This window comes from Desmodus rotundus, chromosome 5 (genome assembly GCF_022682495.2).
Source record: "Desmodus rotundus isolate HL8 chromosome 5, HLdesRot8A.1, whole genome shotgun sequence".
In the NCBI taxonomy this organism is placed as follows: Eukaryota; Metazoa; Chordata; class Mammalia; order Chiroptera; family Phyllostomidae; genus Desmodus; species Desmodus rotundus.
In genome coordinates this window covers 65,171,569-65,179,388 of record NC_071391.1, presented here as the reverse complement: position 1 = coordinate 65,179,388, position 7,820 = coordinate 65,171,569, and positions in this window count along the sequence as shown.

Sequence of the window (7,820 nt, the reverse complement as noted above, 5' to 3'; positions counted from 1 at the left end):
ATTGTTCTATCCCTTCCCCCAGTGATCTGCTGGGAACAGACCCGTGGTTCCCTGCACAGTGTGTGTAACTGTAGCTTCTTGATAGAGCAAGCAGACTTATGCTTCCCCTGTATTATGCTTAGTAATGTCTGATTTCCTTTGCTCCCCTCCTTTACTAATATCTAGCTATCTATACTAACAGAGTGAGAAGAGGTTGCAGAGATTAGATGTGGGGTGAGAGCAGACAGTGAAAGCTGGAAGTAGTTTATACCACCTGAGAGGGAGAGCTGGAGGGCCAGATCATGAAAGAACTACCAAATTATAAAATTTTAGTGACTAGATTTTTAACTTGAAGCAAAGGGAAACCACCAAAGTATCTTAAGCAACAAACTTACATGATCTAATTTGAATTTTAGAAAGATTCTTCTGAGTAGAGATCTCACAGAAGCAAGGTACTATTTAACTTCCAAATCCCTCAGCATTAGCAGCTTAATTTGAGGATCAAATGAGGAATTCTTCTAGAGTCTAAAACTCTTTGGTATTTTTCAGGTCAGGCCAAGTAGTCCTGATTCTCAGAAAAGACTAGAAGGATTTGTTAGTTCTTTCTCTACAGGTGAGATTGATTTGGGTTTTCATATCTCCTCTGTGATCGAGGCTTGGGTCCATGGCCAATATTATTGCTTGGTTGGAAAAAAAATTAAAGCTTTTCTACCTACCTTACTCAACTGCTTCTTTGTAAACTTGCTTCTTCACTCACCTCCACGTGCCTTGCTGCTGGGATCCAGAAGCCAGAAGGCATGCAGCATAAGTGTTATCAGACTTGCATAAGACCAGCCCCTCCCTAAAGATGTCCTGGAGAAAAAGCCAAAAGAGGTGGAGATGGGCAGGGCTGCAGCTTCAGGCTCAGGCTTGCAGGCTGGTTTAGGGATTAGAAGCCCTAAACAAGTTAGTGGGGCTGCTCCTCTCCCTTTGTTTCCTGTTAGGCTATACATGAGTTGGGTATTTTTTTATTTCAATGATTCGCCCATGAACATTGCTTTTGAAAGAGTTAGTTTGCAGGATTAGCTAATAACCATGCTGTATTCCTTGTTCAAACCAGTGAACAGTGATTTAATCTCAGATTGCACAATGCTGGCTTCAGGTTCTCTCCACCCAGCTCTAGACTTGCTTGGGGAGGTTGACTGAGTGGGTTTGGGGAAGAGTAATTTGCCTTCTAAGAGATCCTCCAGGTGGGGGAGTTTTAAGAAAATGTCTTGTCAACAATTTTTTTCCAGGTGATTATATGGCACAAAATGCAGATGGAAATTTAGCTTTGAGCTGCTCCTAATTTTTTCTGTGATCTGGGATTACTTCTTCCATTCTCTGAGGCTTAGTTATAAAGAGAGAAAATCTGGCGAACTACTAGAAGTTTCCCCCTGGCTCTGGGAGGGTTCAGTCACTAGAGTCAATAATGTCGCATCACGGGATTTAAAGGCAAAGCATGAAACTATAATCTAACAAACTCTCCTCAAGCACTCCTGTGGGTCGACATTTTAGCCTGGCAACCAGTCTTTTTGTCCTTGCAAATCGATTTCTAAGTGAAATTGCCAACCTTATGAAATATACCAGATTACATAAAGTTGTGGAAGTAATGTTGGAGATGGCAAAGCCTTTAATGAACAAGGACTTAGCCAGGTCAGAGACCCTAAAAACCGAAGAAAAATTCAACAAGGAGAGTGACAAGGCAAGTGATTCGAAAGAGAATTATTTACATAGTGTCCAGGTAAGTAATGATTAAACCTGTAAGAATTTGTATGAGTTTATTTGAACCAAAAAGACAATTGCTGGGAAGCAAAACCTCAATGGATTGAGAGAATGGCAGTTTTGCACCTTATTTTATACATTATAATCAATGTAGGGGGCAGAAAGGTGTTACATGAAATCCGCTGGTGGTAGATTGGGGAGGATAGTTAACAGTTAACAATTAACACGATAACAGTAACAATAGGGGTTTTGTGGTCTCTGCTCTGGTTCAAAATTGTGCCCTAAGGGTCTGGAATAAGCAAATTACCCACACATTCCTGTTTCATTATAGATGCAAAAGACAATAGGCAGGCTCAGTTAAGGTAAAGAGTAACCTTTGTCAGTCAAGGAAGGTACGGGCCTGGGACGTGACTACCGACCATGACTCACGTTCAGTTAGGAAGTTTCAATTTCAGACCATCCTGTTGTGGTTACTTTAGGTCCCTGAGTTTGTAAGACCCACCGTGTAGGCCTGCCCTGAGCTGGTCACCGGTAGTATGTGGTCCCTTTTTTGATCCTGCCAGCAGGTCCCTCCTGGAGCCTTCCACCCACCATACACAGTCCACATTAGGCTAAAGTGAGTATCCTAAGATTTCCTTCCTGAAGCAGGGCTTCACACCTGAATTTGGAAGGAAGGAGGAAAGAGGGGAGGGTCGAAGGTGCTTTCTGAGTCTTGTTTCTTAATAGCCAGCTTAAAATCAGTATCCTAAAAAGCAAAACTTTGGCCCCCTAAGGTCATTTTTGTACACCAATCTCCTGTACTTATTAATTTAGCACCTTCTTTCAAAAAGGATTTCAGATGTCTAACACTGTGTTGAATATTATCGGTATATTGTCAACTCTGCCACCAAAAGGATTTATTTCCTAATACTTCTCTCATGGTCCTCATTTTAAAAATATATTTTGCCTACTAATTGGCATTTTTTTAAGTAGTAGCTTTTCCCATATTAAATAAAATAGTATATATATTATTTATTGTATAAATTATATGTTTGAATTATATAAATAAATGTACATATATAATGACTATCAATCATGCACATGATGGTTATATATAAATATAGAACAATTTTACATATTCATTATAGATAAAAATATGTATATAAGTCAATTTTATACACTCACTTCTGCTTAGAACCACAAACAGTGGCTATTATCATAGCTAAAGTCAGGGATCTCTCTGACCCCCAAACATCCTCAGTGTTGGACACTGCGGACAGAAGGGGGCCGCCTATGAACGTGGCCAGCCTAGTTGAGACCTGTGTGATGGCCTTACAAACTCAGAGACCAGAGCAGCCACACAGGATGGTATAAATTAGAACTTTCTAACTAAAAGCAGGTCGTGGCAGGTAGTCGTGTCCTAGGCTAGACTCTTCCCTGACAAAGGTCAGTCTTTACTTAACTGAGCCTGTCTGTTGTCCTTTTGCATCTATCAGTATTATAACAGACCTTTGGAATGTCAAGGTAACTTCCCTTTTTTGGACAGTTCTGGTAAAACCAGGCTGGAGACCACAGATCCTCTTCTTGTTATTGTTATCATGTTAATTATTGACTGTTAACTATCCCATACATACAAATGTAAAAAAAGTATGTGTCTATTTGTTTCACTTTTTATCCAGTCCCAGAAACTTCCCCGATTTGCTTTCTCCCCCCCTCTAACCTATCACCAATGAATTTCATGTAAGCCCCTTACCTGTTGCCCTTTGATTCTACTGTATAAAACGAGTGGTGAAACTGCCATTTTGCAGAGCACTTTTCAATCCGTTGAGATTTGCTTCCCAGTAGTTGTCCTCAGTTTGACTGAAATAAACTCAAAGAAATTCTTACAGGTTTGTATGTTTCTTATATTGAAAACACTATGGGGTTGGGGGAAGGGGAGGACATTTAAGATAGAAGAGCATCCCGGACTTGGTCAAAACATGGGACCCAAGTTATGGAGGATGGTGGAGAGGGTAGTGTAAGATATTAAACTCAGACAATAGTAGGTTTGGCAGGTGTGATTGGCCTACTAAGTAACAGTACTGAGTCTTTCCAAGTCTGAAAGTAGAAGGGATAGAGGCTGTTACTAATTCATGCCCAGCCTGCATTAGTGCTGGTTTGGGGACCTGTTCAGGTCTGAACACCAGTGAGGAGAATGGGGAACATGCAGAGGGAGTGGGAAAAGTATCAGGTAGACGGGGAATATAAGATGAAGACTAATAGCAAATGTTTATTTTTTGTCTTCCCTAGCATACTTGGGAGAAGTTGACTTCATGAATTCATGGTAAGCACTTTTTTCTCATTCATCCTTGTTTTCTGTCTAGATCTGCTTTCTCTTTTCCTATATCCATGACTCAGCATGTATCCTGCATGATAATGATGAAATTGGCTTTGTGAGTAGAGTTATATGAAGTGTATAGTTCCTTCCAACCCTACTGTTCTGTTTTTAAGTGTCACAGGTAAAGAGAAAATAATGTGTATACCTATAAAGTGTACTAAAATAATTATAATTAGTAATATTGACACATCTAAAAACACTTAGAAAATAGAAAAAAAATCACCCAATAACCCCCAAAACCTGAACCACATTCAATGTTATTATTTTGCTGTATTTTTTCTTATTTGTATGCTTTTGCTTGCTCATGTATTTTGTATCTTTTTCTTTTACTTACCGTTATATCAAAAACATGCTTCATGTTGGGATACTGTAACAGGGTGCAGGGAGAGGGTCCCCTGAAAATAGGAGAAAAACCCCACAACCCGTGGTTGGGGGAAGGGGCAAGTGGATGGTACAGCGTTTGAGAGACTTTGCACAACAATGACAAGCTAACAGCTGTGCATTTTCCTGAAGGGAAGGGGACCGCCCCCTAGGGCAAAAGGTGTACAGGACTCTGAGAGCAAGCAGGGACTCATGAAGTAGCCGGGGGAGCTTATGTAGTGTCTGTGCGAGAAGTGGGGTGGGAGGAAGGTGCCCACCCCAGAAGTTGCTGGTAACTTTCCCCCTGACTAAAGATGGCAACTGAAAGAAGGTAAAAGATACAGGGGAACTAGCAAAAATGGCACATAATGGGAGGGGCCTGATATGAGGTCACACAGGAAATTCTGGACCAAGCATTTGAAATGAGGGCAGGCAGAAAGAGAAGAAGCCACACAGTCTGAAAGGGTGTAGAGGGGTGTTGGCTACGAGGTCTGGTGTGTAAGCAGGAAGCTGCATGCCATGAACTCTGGAGTAAGAAAGAGAAGATAGTGGCAGAGCTGATGGAGCTGTGCGGGGACCTGCCTGACCAAGCACAGATTGTCGGGGATGCATGGAGCTGAACTGTGACCAGGAATGCTGAGTTGCGGAACTCTGCTTCCCTGAAGGATATAAGGAGAAGTCACTCTCTTGGGACATGTGCCTCCCTGGACTCCTCCATGACCCAATGTAACACGGCACATGTTTTCTGAACCACTACATGGAGGCTGAGCACCTTCCAGAGGGGATGGAGACCTGTTTGCACAGCCGGCTTAAGAACAGATAAGGATATGGGGAACTTCTGGGCACGGTTTTGGCTGGTAGCGTTTGGGGAGCAAGGGAAGTGCTGGGTTTCATGGAGGAGGAGGGCTCTGAGCAGGATTGCTCTCAGCCCCCCAAGGTTGGACCCCTGTTAATAAAAACCTGTTTCCTTCAATACTAATTGTTGGGTCATGTGTCAAGGCACCACATGACTGAGCCCCGGTTTGCTTGGTGACAGTATTGTCTTGATAATCATCATTTTCAGAGGGTACACAGTAATCTAGCGACTGAATGAATCATACTTCTCTTACCTTATTATTGGACATTTAGATAGCTTTAAACTTTTTGTTTTCATCTTTTTAAGATATTGTTTTTATGAACGTTTTTTATTTTGAAAAATTCATTTGAGACAGAGGAAGAGAGAGGGACACATTGATTTGTTGTTACACTTATGTATATATATTCATTGCTTGATTCTTGTATTTGCTCTGAACAAGGATTGAACCTGCAACCTTGGCGTATCGGGGAGGATGCTCTAACCAACTGAGCTACCTGGTCAGGACTATGGACTTTTAAAGTATATTGTTTCTTCTGGACTTAAAATGAGGGAGAAAAAACTAATTTTATTAATTCACTTACTCGACAAACGCTGAGTAAGACACCATGTTAGCTACCAAGGATAAAATGTTTCTTTAGTGTCTACTTGTTTTTTGGTCCTAACACAAGTAACTGCCAGGCCATTTTAAATTTATTCCAACTAATCAATGCCAATATTAGTTACCACACTTCTAAAAACCACAAGTTGGTGCCCTAGCTAGTGTGGCTCAGTGGACTGAGTGCGGGCTGTGAACCAAAGGGTCACTGGTTCGATTCCCAGTCAGGGCACATGCCTGGGTTGCAGGCCCAGTCTCCAGTGGGGACCACGTGAGAGGCAACCACACATTGATGTTTCTCTCCCTCTCTTTCTCCCTCCCCTCCCCCTCTCTAAAAATAAATAAATAAAATCTAAAAAAATAAAATAAAAACCACAAGTTGGTGATAGCAGTAAGCCAATCAGCTATTGTCTCAGTCCAGTAAACACACTTTTCACAGTTAAAGGTCATCCTATCCTTATATACGTTTCCACCTCTAAGAGTCTGCCAGTCCCTAAAGTTCACACTTCCCAAAAATCTGTATGTGATTAACTGTAAGTAAAAAAAAGAAATTTAAATGGTAACCATGTGAGGTAATAGTTATGTTAATTACTTGATTGTGGTGAGTCAATCATACCTGAATAAAGCAAAAATAAATTATTTTGAATTCTAGGTCTCTGCTTCGTTTAGAGAGGGACTGCACACCTCTCTCTTGTCTAGCAAGCCCTACGTTCAGCTTTTTGTTTTGCTTGCTTTTTCCTTTCAACACAATATCAAGGGTAAAAATAAAAATATTCCTTTTCTTCAAAGACATTATGACTTAGTTGGAGGTAACTCACCTACACACAAAAAACTAGAATGCCACAGAGAAGTAGTAACAAAGAGACACATCCCACTGGGAAGCTGTGAGAAAGCTTTATAGAATAGGCCTTGAAGGAGCTGTAACTAGTGTTGTTCATACCCAGGAATAGAAATAGCACAGTGATGATCACAAGCTAGGTGTTTCTGATTTTGTGTTGTATTAGTCTGCTCAGGCTGCCGTAACAAAATGCCATGGAGTCGGTGGCTTTAACAACAGAAATTAATTTTCGCACAGTTCCAGAGGCTGGGAGTCTGAGGTCAGGGTGCCAATATGGTCAGTTTCTGGAGAGATCTCTCTCCCTGGCTTCAGCTAGCTGCCTTTTTGCAGTGGCCTCACAGGGTGGAGAGAGAGAAGAGTAAGCTCTCCGGTGATTTTTTTAATAAGGATACTAATTCATCAGATAAGGACCTCATTCTTAGGAATCACTAGATCCACATGTGATCATGCTATCTCCTTATTCCACAGAGGATAAAACCTAAACATCTAGACCTCCCACCTGATAACCTTATTTCCTACTTCGCTGCACAAACAGAAGCAAAGGAGAATTTGGACATTCTCCAACTTTAAGCGCACACACGGCTGCACTGGTGCCAGAGGCTCCACCTGCCCCGTGCTCCTGCCCAAGCCAGCATTTCCACTGCACCAGACCCCTCAAGGGCATCACTCTATCAACCCCTTTTTTTCTACGTCATGAATTTCACCTTCTTTATAGGACAGTTCTCATCGCAATCAACCACAATATGACCAGTATTTCTGGCATTATAAAAAAAAACTCTGTTGGCCCTTGTCTCCCCTGGTTACAGCCCCATTTCTCCTTAGAGAAAGCTACTTAAAGAGCTATCTAGGCTCGTTGTCATTAATTCTGCTCTGTCTTGAATACTTTCTAATCATGCTCTTGGCCTTAAAACTGCTTTTGTCAAGGTTACAAATGACCTCCACGTAGCTAAATCGAGCAGATGGTTTTCAGTCCTCATCTTAGTTGATTCATAAGCATAGTTTGACGTGGTTGATCAGACTCGACTCCTTGAAAGCTTTCTCTGCTTCATTTCTAGACACTGCAGGGTTTCACATTTTCATCTGCTTTGTTGGT